This window comes from Nilaparvata lugens, chromosome 7 (assembly GCF_014356525.2).
Source record: "Nilaparvata lugens isolate BPH chromosome 7, ASM1435652v1, whole genome shotgun sequence".
In the NCBI taxonomy this organism is placed as follows: Eukaryota; Metazoa; Arthropoda; class Insecta; order Hemiptera; family Delphacidae; genus Nilaparvata; species Nilaparvata lugens.
Window position 1 is genome coordinate 54645493 of NC_052510.1, and position 14207 is coordinate 54659699.

At 33.5% G+C, this 14207-nt stretch overlaps 1 protein-coding gene across 3 annotated transcripts in view; it reads right to left on the bottom strand.

Annotated features, from left to right (window-relative positions):
* Positions 1-8233, bottom strand: part of LOC111043276 — a 182170-nt gene extending 173937 nt beyond the window's left edge. The window contains exon 1 of one of the 3 annotated variants that reach the window (XM_039433176.1): positions 7262-8233. The gene's annotated coding sequence lies outside the window, so the exon portion shown is untranslated. The remainder of the gene's footprint in view (positions 1-7261) is intronic. The other 2 variants (XM_039433173.1, XM_039433174.1) reach the window with 2 other exon arrangements.
* Positions 8234-14207: the final 5974 nt, after the last annotated feature.

A 14207-nucleotide genomic window follows, 5' to 3' on the forward strand; every position in this document is an offset into this window, starting at 1 on the left:
TTGATGCGGACTCTAGAAGTAAGACGATCATGAGTAAGGCAGCTTCTAGTAGTAATTGCACCCCCAGCACCCCCAGGGTTGAGCGGGGCTCTGTGAGAGTTTCCAGTAATTTCTCCTCATCCTTCATAAAGAGCGTTGGTCTAAATATTAACAGTACTCAATGCTCTTCACCAAAGGAATTTGAATGCATTGAAAACTCTTGTCACTCTTGCTCCTTAAATAATACAAATGGGTGTGTTTCTCCGATAATCGATAATAGGCAAGAGGGTTGTGAAGGTCAGTCAGCGGCGGAGCGTGATAATGTCGCACTTAGATGCCAACTTGAAAAGTTGTGAACTGAATGGGACGCGGCAATACACAGGTCAATTGAGAATGAGTTGAAATTGATGAGCCTAACTGATAAATCTGTTGTTGACTGTGAAACTCAAACTCAAATTGAAGATCTGATTGGGGTGTCGTATATTGATGAAATCCAATCCATTGTAGGGAATGGGGTTAAAAATCACGTTAATGATAATGGAACACAAACTGAGCTTGACCTGGAAAATGTGCCAAATACTGATAAGCGGGAACTTGATTTGAGAAACATAGATACACAAACCGAATCTAGTTATAGACTATCGACAAAGAAATGCAAGCCTGACTGTGATGGGCTGGATATTATTATTCTCCGAGAGAATACAATTAAACTTCTAAATGAAAATAATAACCTTCTCCATAGAGAAATAGAAGACTTGAGTAGTGAATTGAGAACGAGCTTTGATAAGATTAACTCACTGTTGCAAGATATTGATCAAATTAAAGAAGAATTGATGAATAAAAATGAAATAATTAGAATAATTCAAACTGAAAATGATAATGTACCTACGAATGAAAGTATTGTCATCGACAAAGTAGGCTCTCAGTATGATGATTTTATTAAGCCAAGACACTCGATAAAGGCTGGAACCAATCTTAATGAAACAGGAGCTGCTATAATGGTACAAAACAGATTTGATTCGTTCTCTGAGTTTTCGTTAACTGCGACAAAGAATAGGCCTATTTCTCATAAACAACAGGTGAAAGGTAAAGTTCATAGACCTGCTGCTGAAAACAGGGTTAAAAAGACTCATTGCTTGAAATATAGTGATTCAACCTACAATAAAAAGAAAAAGAGGATGACAATATTAGCTGATAGTCAGGGTAAACAATTGAGCAAATACCTAGATCAAATGCATGAGGGCTTTGATATTTTCGTTTATACCAAGCCAGGAGCTAAATTAAAACATGTCATCCTGGATGGGCTACAGTTTGTCAAGGATTTCACTAAGGATGATGTCATCGTAATACTGGCAGGAACAAATGATTTTCATAAAGATGAACCCCATCAACTTACAATTTGCCAAGGAATAAGTAGTCTTCTAGAACTGAAGTTGGAGTCCAATATTGTGATTTGCAGCGTCCCTTGCCGCTATGATGACACCAGCCTTAACGATAACATAATCTACTCTAACTCCTACATATCAAGAGTGGTGCACGGCTATGTTGGTGTGCTGCAGCTTTCCTTCCTGGACATCAATGACATCCTCCAGAGATCCAGCCTCACAAAACACGGTCTGCATCTGAATAGGCGTGGTAAACAATTACTCTCAAAACACTTGGGAAGATTCGTAAAGCAGACTTTTATGAGTGGTGCTGATCGAGCGGTGACTGCTGGAGGTGAGGCTGCTATAAATGAAATAATCAACAGATTGCCTGAATCTCCCGACATAGGGTCTTACCCCATCACAATCATTCCATCCGGTTCTCCGACTCTCTGTTGTCTGACTCCTGTTCCTGCAGAGATGTCTCTTATGGGAGTAGCCTCCCTCTATGAATCCTCTTCTCTTGCACCCTTTTCATCGCAGTCTCCTGTACCTTGTAATACATCTCCCAATAGGACAATGTTTTCAGTTATTCCGGTGATGATGAATGATTCAAGCATTGAAGTATCGGATGATTTATCTGTTATTCAAATACATGATAATGGTAAAAATGTGGTATTTGAACATAATTATGCATCATCTTCATGTAGCCCGGATTTAAACGAATAGATTATGACAAGGCTAATGTGATGGCTACTTCTCCTTCTTCTTCTTCCTCTATCAATCATGTAAATAACATTGTAGATAACTGTGAATTCAAGACAAATAGACATAAGCAGGTGGCTAATAATTTTAAAGTGATTCATCAGAACATAGATGGTCTATTTCACAAGATAAATCTGCTAGAGATTTTAATTGAAGATGAAAGGCCTGACATCTTAATTATTACAGAGCATGGTCTAAAGGAGGACGAAATAAATTGTATAAAATTGAATAATATGTCTCTGTCATGTAGCTATTGTAGGTCTGGTATGAGAAAAGGGGGGGTTGCTATATTTGTCAGTGATGTTTTGTTGGATTTTTTGGGTAGCAGTTTGAGGATTCTGGATAATAGTAACATATGTTCGATGGGCGACATTGAGATATGCGGTATTAGGTTAGAATTTGGGAAAGATGTGGACTTTGTAATCTGTGGGGTATATCGACCACCTAATGGAGATATTGACTTGTTTTTCGACAGATTCTCATGCTTAATTGAACGGATAACAGAGAGGTTGAAAAATAACATTATTTTAGCTGGCGATTATAATATTGATGTCTTAAAAAATACCCCAGCTTACAGAAATTTGGTTATCGTCTTGGATCAGTTTGGTTTACGTTATACAATATCAGAGCCAACAAGAATTAGACCTGACTCTAGAACAACGATAGATAATGTAATGACCAACATTTTTGAGGATAATTGTAAGTCAGCGGTTCTGCATACTTTTTTGTCAGATCATTCAGCTCAAGTGTTCTCCACCACTGTTGATCTTGATTCGGGGAGAGCTGATAAAAAGGATGATCAGGCTGGTCCAGCATTTCCTTATAATTTCTCAAATTCGAATTTGAACAATTTGAAAGCAGCTCTTAGTAGAGAAAAGTGGTCCTCTCTATATGAAAAGTCTGATGTGAACCAACAATTTGATTCCTTTCACAGCTGCCTATTGCATCATATACGTGTTCATTGTCCACCAATAAAAAAAAAGAGAAAACTCAGTAAGAGAAATGAAAATAGGATGTTTAGGATGAGACTTGAGTCGATAAATCCTGAGATTCAGCAGCTAAGGGCGCTTATAGACTTGTCAAGATTCAGGATCAAGGAGGGGTTGGTTGTAGATGAGGATTTATTGAGGCGTGTTAAGCGGCAATATGTCAATAAGGTCATTGAAGCGAAGAAACAGCACTATGCTAATATTATTTCAAGTTCAAATAATAAGTCTAAAACTAGTTGGAACATAATAAATAAATTTAGAAGAGGAAAAAATACATTGATGAAGGACATAGTTCTGGAAGTGAATAATAGGAAAGTGTCTGAGCCGAAGGATATTGCAGATGCTCTCAACAGATATTTCATTTCCATTGCTCCCGTTCCAAAGTCTAGTGGTAGGCCTACACAAAATAATACACAACCACCAACTGTGAAAAATAGATTAGCAAGCTTCTTTCTAAGTCCAACAAATGTAACCGAAGTTATGCAAGTGATAAAAAGCTTGAAGCAAAAAAATAGTGTTGGGTATGACAGCATTTCTGTTAAAGTCCTTAAAAAATGTTGTGATGTAATCGCCGAGCCTCTCGTTTTCCTTGTGAATAGCGCTTTTCAAGCAGGAGTCTTCCCTGATTCTTTGAAAATCGCCAAGGTAATACCTATATTTAAGAAAGGTGATCAAGCAAATATGATTAACTACAGGCCTATATCTGTTTTGCCAGTCTTATCAAAGATTTTTGAAAAGATTATATATAACAGGATCATAAACTATCTACAGAAATTCAACTTATTGAGTGAATGTCAAAATGGGTTTATAAAAAATAAGTCAACAATCACAGCCGCCGTTACTAATTTAGGAAATTTCACTATGGGGGTGCTGTTAGACCTTTCTAAAGCTTTTGACAGTGTAGATAAAAAGATTCTCTTGGAAAAACTGCATCTGCTTGGAATCAGAGGTCTCATGGGGAAATTAATTGATTCTTACATGACAAATAGATTGCAGTATGTGAGTGTTTGCACTGATGGCCGACTTGGGAATTCAAGGAGATTAAACGTGACTAGGGGTGTACCTCAGGGTTCCATTCTGGGTCCTCTTCTCTTCGTTTTATATATTAACGATTTGCAGCTTTCAGTTGCAAAAAATTTTGATATAACATTGTATGCAGACGACACAACCTTGTTATTCTACAACAACAGTATTCAACAGCTGGAGTTAGTTGCTAACATATCCACTAATGAGGTTGTACAGTATTTCAATAACTGCTCACTATCTGTTAATGCTGATAAGAGCCAGGCTATTCAATTCAACTTAAAAAAGAAATATCCTTTTGAACCAGCAATCACAATAAATGATAGCGATGGCATAATTGAGAGCGCAAGTGTGGTCAATTTGCTTGGTTTGACAGTGGATGACAAATTATCTTGGAACGAGCATGTTGATAAGGTGGCTAATAAAATGAGCAAAGGCATTTTTGTATTAAGATATATTGCAAGACTTGTAAACAGTAGTATAGCTAAAAGTGTTTATTTCTCGCTTATTAATACTCATCTGGTGTATTGTGTTGAGCTTTGGGGTGCAACAAGTATAAAAACATTCAGAGATTATTTGTTCTGCAAAAGCGTGCAGTAAGATTTTTAGCAAATTTAGAAAATAATCATCCATGCAGAAGCACTTTTAGAAATCTTAGGCTGCTCACTCTACCATCCATTTATATCTATCGCGTCCTACTTTTCACAGCAGATAGAACAGGTCCCAGAACTGAAAGATGAGTAGTTTTTGAGTAATCCAGTGTAAAATGCAAAAACATTGAGTAAAAAAACACAATTTTTACATTTGGCCAGCAATCGCTTTGTTATTTTACCAATAAACTGATCAAATTTCAGAACAAAACTTGTAGAAAATTTAATTCTAAACAAAACGGTATGATTAAAGTATACAGAAAGTGAACAGATAATCGATTAAAGGAAGTTTTATTGAAAACTGTAATGTAAAGTTATGCAATAAAATTACAGTAAATGCTCAAAAATGTTGCCATTAACTTCAATGCATCTTTCTGCTCGTTTAAGAATTGCTCTTGTTGCTTTTCGTAGTTCTACGGGGCTCTCCTATATCTGCACAAAGGCTTCATTAATTCGATCAAGTAACGCCTCACGGGAATTTACTTTGACCTCGTAAACATGATCTTTCATCCATCCCCATATGCAGAAGTCCAATGGCGTATGATCTGGTGACCTTGGTGGCCAGTGTATAGGACCACCACGACCGATCCATTTATTTGGGAACTGATGATTTAGATAGGTGGAAACATCATTTGAAAAATGTGGCGGTGCGCCATCATGCTGGAAGTACATCTTGCGTCGCGTTGCAAGAGGAACATCTTCCAGCAATGTCGGTAATTCTTCTTGAAGAAACTGTAAGTACGCCTGACCTGTTAAGCGCTCTAGAAAAATAAACGGTCCAATTAGCTTATCATCAATAACACCACACCATACATTAATGTTAAAACGGTATTGAAAGTTACGTTCAATTGTTGCATGATGGTTCTCTTCTGCCCATGAATGTTCGTTTCGTAAATTGTTGATACCATCACGAGTGAACTGTGACTCATCGGTAAATAAAATGTACTTGAAGAGTTGACGATGATTGACTAACCAATTGCAGTACTCCTAGCGATGTTCATTGTCTCCTGGTTGTAAATGCTGTACTTTTTGTTTATGGTAGGGATAAAGGTTGTTCTTATTAAGTGTTCTCCAAACTTTACTTTGTGAAACCCTAAACCGCTTTGAAATACGTCTTGTACTAATACCTGGACAACGTTCAACAGCAGCAATAATGTTTTCTTCTACATTAACATCATGTTGGCGAGGGCGGTCAGACTGGATCTTTACGCTTGGTGATCCTGTTTCCCGTAACGTACGAAATGTAGAAATAATGGCTCTAGCATTTGGAATTCTACGATAAGGGTAACGTTGTCTGTATTCTTCCACAGCGATTGTAGCATTGCCTTCACATACACCGTAAATAAACACCATATCGGCATATTCTTCAGTTGAAAATAAGTATGGCATTACTACTCCAACAATTTAATAATTACTATGGACAAAACAATGCTAACACGGACTAAAATTCAATACGACGAACAGAACAATACACACGTGGACTAAAACTCAGTTGTTACCTCTAAAGGAATTAAAATTCTACATTTCAAATCACATCATTGTTGATCAGCTGTTATTGTAGTGCCAACTTATGAAAAACAAATTATCCGCTCAACATGTGTATTTTTTTATTATTTATGTTTGTTGTTTATGTTTATTTCTTTATTTTAAAACTGTGTTTTAATATTATTTTATTTTGAAATTTTAGTAAAAAAATTAAGGTGTTAAATTTAAGTAAAAATCATTAACTTTTTACAGATCTTTAATAAGAAATCAACAGAGTTATTGTCGGCCAAATGAAAAACGTGTGTTGTTCTGTTTTCAATAAAACTTTCTTTAATCGATTATCTGTTCACTTTCTGTATACTTTAATCATACCGTTTTGTTTAGAATTAAATTTTCTACAAGTTTTGTTCTGAAATTTGATCAGTTTATTGGTAAAATAACAAAGCGATTGCTGGCCAAATGTAAAAATTGTGTTTTTTTACTCAATGTTTTTGCATTTTACACTGGATTACTCAAAAACTACTCATCTTACAGTTCTGGGACCTGTTCTAATCAATTTTTCAGGTAAAAAACCATAAGAAACAATGGCATTTGCCCCTAAATTTAACTTCCCAGAATTTCAGAGAGTCTTCATTTACTCAGCGGAACTGAAATCCAGGCGAAATCTTTAACCCTGTATAACTCGCTAACGAAACATTTCCGGACCTATGTTTATATAAGTTTTTTTCATTATTTTTACATATAGAATGAGCTCTCAAAGTTACCGCATATCCTCGTGAATCACCCTGTATTTTATTTCATGTATTTTTCAATACCTGTTTGACATGGCCAGTTTGTAAAGTGTTTTGGCTTAATAAAATTGAATTTGAATTTGAAATAATAATGTAAAAAAAATACAGAACAAATATTGTTGGTTACAAAAGATAACTCATAGCTGAAAATCAAGTCAAGGTTACAAAATATTACTCATAATCAACCAAATACTTTGGTTTTCTAACTATCCTACCTGATCGTGTAGTACTGGATTCTTTAATCCTGTCCGCAGCGCCATGTTAAATCTTTTATAAAATGAAAGAAATTGAATCAAGTCAATTACTAATTAAGTTTACAGTAATTTATTTACAATCTGTGTACACTGCATTCGAATACCAACAGTTCATTCATAGTTCATGCCTGCTCTCGCTCACGCTCTGGCTGGCTAGGTGGCTACCCAACCCAACCCGTTGCTAACAACAACGGGTGTATACCATCTGACCGACCTAAAAACTGACCGACTTGCAAATTGACCGTCCTACAAACTGACCGTCTTGCAAACTGACCGTCCTGCAAAGTGACAGTTCTGTAAACTGACTGTCCTTATGACGTCATAAGAACAGTCGGACTGTCATTAGCGGGCTGGGTATTAGTTGTTCAACTGGAGAGCTGGTCGACAGTCAAAAATGTAGACAAAAATAAACTTGAGTGGACTTGAACGATAGGATCGTTCCACGTTTCCACTCTGTATAAACTTTACACTTCACGGTTTAAATGTTATGTTTATGTTAACACTGCTTACTGCTTAGTGCTTACATGCTTACACTTTACAGTGCGTTATACATTTTATAATTATTTATTATTATTAGAACTCACTTCAAGTTACAAATCAAAGGTAACTGATTTAAAACTTAAAATACCTATATGAATATAATTTAAAACAATACGTTACGTAGAGCTAGCTAATAGAAAAGTTTGAATCATTTTTACATTTATTTGTAGGCCGTATGTATTGTAGCTACAATAATAAAGTAAATTCTTTGTTAGTAGTACGGCAGCTTCAAATAATTTATTGTGAATAAAAAATGTAGGCCTATTATGGAAACTAATCACTAACCTAATCACCGGTTTTACTTTCTTAATACGTTATTATTCTAGTACATTTTTATCAGTAATAATTGCATTGCTTATCTTGTTATAAACTTTACAAAATTTCAATTAGATGTACCTTGTGTAATTTTCGAAATACGATAATGCACTTCAAAACGCTGATTTTAGCCTTATCTTTGGCGTAATTTTAATAGGCTATGTCACCGGTAGGCTATTTGGAATCATTGCATTATTTTTAAAAAAATGGAAAAATAGGTAGGCTAAAGAATGAAATCGGGTGATAGCAATTCTATTTTTACTAAAATAATTATTACAGACTGATGATTTTTTCTAAATCAATGTTATTTTTCTTATATTCGATTGATATATTTTATATTGATAATAACTTCTAATTAATGTCAGTTGCACAGAAGCCGGCTAAATTTTAACCGTGATTAATTTCACAAGAACCAATCAGAGAAGGCATTTTTTATAATACGGTTTGTCTGATTGGCTCTCCTGGAATTAATCACAATTAAAATTTAACCGGCTCTTGGCACTTAGTCATGATTTAACAATGAAACAGACAATCCTTTTTCATACATTGTTGTGATTGAATGGAATTCAGTTTACTCAGTGGAAATGTTATTATTTAAAGGTATTTTATATTGTATTGACTCAAAATTATTACAAAATTGTGTTTGTAAAAGCTCTTGATTTAATAAAAGCATTATTATTGTTATTAAATGGCTATTTTTTATCACGGCTAAGTATTCGCTAAAATCTGGTTGAATTGATTATAAATGTGTAGGTATTACCTATAGGCTACCAGACTTGAGATAATCTATAGGTACCTTTTCAAACTTGATTCAAGAAAGTATCAATTGTAGCCTAATAATTGAGAATAGACATTCGTATTTTAGAAGTTATCACAACATGTAATATTAAGAATAGTGAATTGTATTTGAGAAAGTATGAATTCAATTTGAGATACGGTAATGAGATATGTTAGTCAGAAATTTCTGTTGAAAATCCAGTTGATCTTATTAAAATTAAATCTGAATTAAAATTCATGCAAAGAATGCAAGTATGGAATGTGACGTTGGACAAGTGGAATATGTTCTAATCTTCTATTAACAACCTCCCATGTAACTTACATCTTACTATTTCTCAATTACAATTCACAATTCTTAATTACAATTGAAAGCTTCCCAAATAAAATGAAAAAATGTGTAGAAATATTCATTTTCAAAAGGGTAAAAATATTATATTCAAAGTTAAATATACAGTATTTCTACCAATAAGAGTCAATCATACGTATGATAACTGGGTGAGAACAATTACATAAAGAGGAATAATTGTGATTTGTGGGTGATGAGATGGGTGTTTAAAGCGAGAGGCGAGCTGATCGATTTGAACTATAAGCCATGGGTGTCAGATAGGAACTATACTTGTTCAATGTGTAATTTAAAAGAAATTGAGAACGTTTTCCACTTTGTTGGGCGATGCCCATGTTTGAAGGAATGGAGAATTAAATGGTTAGGGGCGGCGGTACTCTCTAGAGAAGTATTTATGTCTTATATGAATGGCCTAGATTGGAAGAGATTAGCTTCTTATTGTAGGGACGCTTGGAGATATAGGCGAGAACTAGTCCAGGATTTCAACTGGTAGGGTATTTTTGTCATGCTCTGGGGAAAAATATTTATCTACAATAGATCAAATTCATGAGTCCTCTACCTTCCAGAGGTTTTATTTGAGAGCAAACAAACTGTTGAATTTAGTTTAACAAAATAAAGAAAAAGTTAGATTTTATTTGTTAGAATAAGTTCAGTGCTAGCATTATTTGAAATTTATTATTTTTCTTATTGTTTTATTTCTCGAGGTATTTTATGCTTTTTTTTCTCAGATTTTTGTTGTGTTTTCGATTATTACAAGTTATAGTCATCTCTATTGCTTGATATTGATTTATTTTCATTGTTATTGTCACTAGTTTCAACATTTTACCGACTTTCTGGCTGACGATCAAAAAGTATCAAGCCGTAAATGTGTGTTACAAATTTCATTGCATTGTATGAAAATACTGTTCAATAAAGCATTTTTTTCTTCTTCTTCTCTTCATACGTATTGGAAACTATGAGCCGAATCTGCAATAACTGGTTCTGAATAAACTGCTCGACTTGCCAGATTAGACATCCTATGTTTAATGAAAGTATCAGATAATTCCATAATTCATATCATAAATATTGTTAGTAATATTTAAGGCAGCTTTGCTACTATTTGGTGGTATTCGTTGGAAGGCTTTTCAGTGCCTAGCTAAAGATGCGTCTACACCAAAGTTATTAACAAAATTTTTATTTTTCCTTCCTTATAGATTCTATTAGATTGAATATACTGTAACTTATCATACAAATGATGTGCTTATGTGTTTGTCAAGATCCGTTTAATGTAATAGAATCTATAAGGACGGAAAAATAAACATTTTGTTAATAACTTTGGTATAAACGCAACTTTAGAAGAAACGACCGAGGTGATTATTGATAAACAAGTCATACGATGATCAAACTAGAAAGATTTCTAGGCCTTTGAAGCACTTGACGAGCCAATCCTGTTAATTTATTTATTATTTTACAAAGGCGACTTTCTAGAAGTATTTTAAGCCTAGGTGATGATGATGGGATGAATGATAATACAATGAAGGTAGAGTTATGAATGAATAAGAATGATAGGTTATGCTATCTTCTTGAATTGATTTGAGTCCTTTTTTCAATCCAGAAATAAAACTAAAAATTTTGAATTTGATTTGATTAAAAACCGAATATAATAGAATGATGACATTCAATAAACTCTCAGAACTTGAAAATATTGAGTTATTAAGAAAAATTTTGAACCAAAAATAAAACGCAAACTAATTACGACATTTTTTTCAAATCAGGCAACTTAAAAAACTTTTGTATTTCAAAAGAATAAGAGTTATTTTAAATAAATATCCTTATTTACAATATTGACTATTCAATGGGTAAAATTCAAAGTTCCTACTTTAGGGAGTATCTCTCATCTTCGAGTGCCTATTCCTACCAGACAAACAGAAACAAAAGTAGGACATTGTGATGTTCATGAACATGGGACGTTGTCACAGCATTGCGTTTACATTGCAGGCTGATAAACAGGCAGTCTAGTCATAAATAAACATGACCTAATAAATTCTATTTTATTTGGTTCAAAGGTAAGAGAAAGTATGTGGGAGGCTATGTTTTGGCTTTTAAATGGCAATATGTTACTACTGGCAAGCAGCTGGAGGAAATCATTGAAAATGCACGTCCACGATATAAAATCGATGTGTCTAAAAGCTACTTCAAGTTTTGGTTGTACAATAAAAATTCGAACTAATTTTTATCGAACGTCCAAAGTCTAACTACACACACATCAATTTTTGAATGAACAATTTTTTGCCGTCCTTATAAACTCTACCAGGAGCTTGACAAACTCATGATCACATCATAATATATGTTTGTCAAATTTTGTTCAATTTAATCAAATTTATTAGGATTGCATAAAATCGTAAGTTCAAAAATTGATGTGTGTGTTACTAGACTTGAGACTTATTCACACAACATATTCCCAAACTTTCATAATAATTATTTGTCTAGTAGTTTCTCAATCACATATAAACACTTATTTCTCTTTTTCTTTAGGGCTTTTTGTAATATAAATAGAAATACAAATCTCAGTACCCTTTTAAATTATTTTATCACTACATGATTTGGACATTAAATGCCATTTTCAAGTCTGAAGCATTCCGATTCATTTTCAAACTTGAAAATGGCATTAATGTCCGAATTAAGTTGTGATAAAATAATTTAAAAGGGTTCTGAGATTTGTATTTCTATCTATATTTAAACATTCATTTATATTTTTTATTTTTATATTTTATCCAAGTTGTATTATATTGTGTTGTAATTAAAAAATAAAGTGATAGATTTTATCAATTTAATAGTAAGCACTATTATTCACATTAGTCCAATTATATTTTCTTATGACTCTCAATATTATATTTCTTGAATATTCCAATGCTGTCTGCTGTACATTATAATTTTTCTAATTTTAGTCGAGTCAGATCTGTAATGCAGCATCTGGACAATGCTTCAACAATGATCAAGTCTTTCCTTGTTGGACTAGACCCAACAACAGTGATTTTTCATGTGAGGAAAAAACACTACATCGAAAATTTGAAACAAATTAGTCACACAAGGTGTTTTTTTTAATGATAGAAATAAAAAGTCTTGATATTCTACATAATTTTCAAGTTGCAATTTATTTATTTATATATTAATACATTATAATATTTACAGATCTATCCTAATAATATTTCTTATCCACCTAATATTTACAACCTCTTCTGGAGATACGGACAACCTGAAAAGATGAAAATTAATTTTTTTTAAATCAGTTATTTGAATGAAAACAGTAATATTACCTAGTTTATGAGTCATGAGTTCCTAACATCTTATCATCACATGTTTAAACTGATTGAACCACATCTGTAGATTATCAATAAATATTTAGGACATTTATATAATCATAGTAACATCAAACTAAAATGCATATAGAAAATGCATTCAAACATGGGTTACTTTAGATAATCTATAGTAGGCTGTGATACAAATCAATAAAAATGCATTTAGAAAATGCATATAGAATCCATAAAAAATATTTAATCGAGCATTAGCGAGTTTTTACTTTCAACTCAAGGCCAAAGTCGTTGTCCGTCGTGTGTATGTTCAACAATAACTTTTGAAAGATTTGATCAATCAACTTCAAATTTCGAACACATATTCTTCGACTCTGTTTACAGCTCAAGCTCGTTGGCCAACAAAATTTACCGACTCCTTCGTCCTTTTTCAGGATATAACAAATAACATTGAAATTGCTCAAGAAAAACATTTGTTGTGATTTATCATTAAGCCAGTTGAAGAATTCATTGCATGCAATTACTACAGTTTTTCCATTCATTCATTCATAACATCAGCTGAGGCTATTTGGGAGCTGTCACACAGACAGTCCTTCATGGGCTGACACATGATTTCAGCTGGCTAATTTGCAACTTTTACATCAACAAACTGATACGGGTTGAGATATCAATGTGCGATTTTCTCTTGGAACTCTGTATTGAAATCATGTATCACATGACCATCTTCTCATTAAAAAAATGAATTTCGATTCATATGAGGGACAAAGATGTTAAAGCGAAAGAGTAATTTTTCATTTCAAATAGGATCCCCAATGAAACCTCCTTTCAAATAATTCTTGTAAAAGAAATATTTAGCTGTTTTCATAATTTTAATCAACTCTGTATAATAAAAATTTGCGGGTTTCAAAAATTACAATACAACAGTTCATGAGTGAGTTCTCCAACCCAGGGTGTCACTAGTGCAGAGTTGGTAAAAATTATGGATACAGCTAAATATTTATTTCACAAGAATAATATTACATTAGGATTCATTGGTTATCCCATTTGAAATGAAAAATTACTCTGTCGCTTTAATATAAATGATAATTTCCACATACTAAAATCAAGGTACAAGTAATATGTAACTTTTTGGCTGTCGACCATTGATTGTAATGGTTATCTCGCCAATCTGACACTTACCTTCTCACATCACTTCATCCTCTCCAGCAATATCAAGAAGGAACCACTCATTCTGAGGCAGTGGCCTATTGACAATGTTTTCGACACCATGAGCCACTGCGCTCAGAAAGTGTGTAATTCTTATTTCTCCGTTGATTAAACGACGAATCGCCTTTTTGATATCGCGAGTAATCTTGTTTTCCCTTGGTTGGTTGACTGCAATGTCTCTATGAACTCGAATGATACTATCATAAGAGGTTTTCTCTATTGTTTGGAGACTTCCTAAAAAGCAATTAATTCAAAGCATATATTATAAGAAAATTTTTAACAATTGCAAATGTCAAAGGACTTGAAATAACTGCTGTGCTCTCATCAGTTGAACCACTTTTTATTGATCTTGCAGCTGTGTATTTGATCAAGCATAAAAAATACAATTGATAATATTTTGTATGCAGGAATTTTAGTAATTTTAAGCCTATGAGTT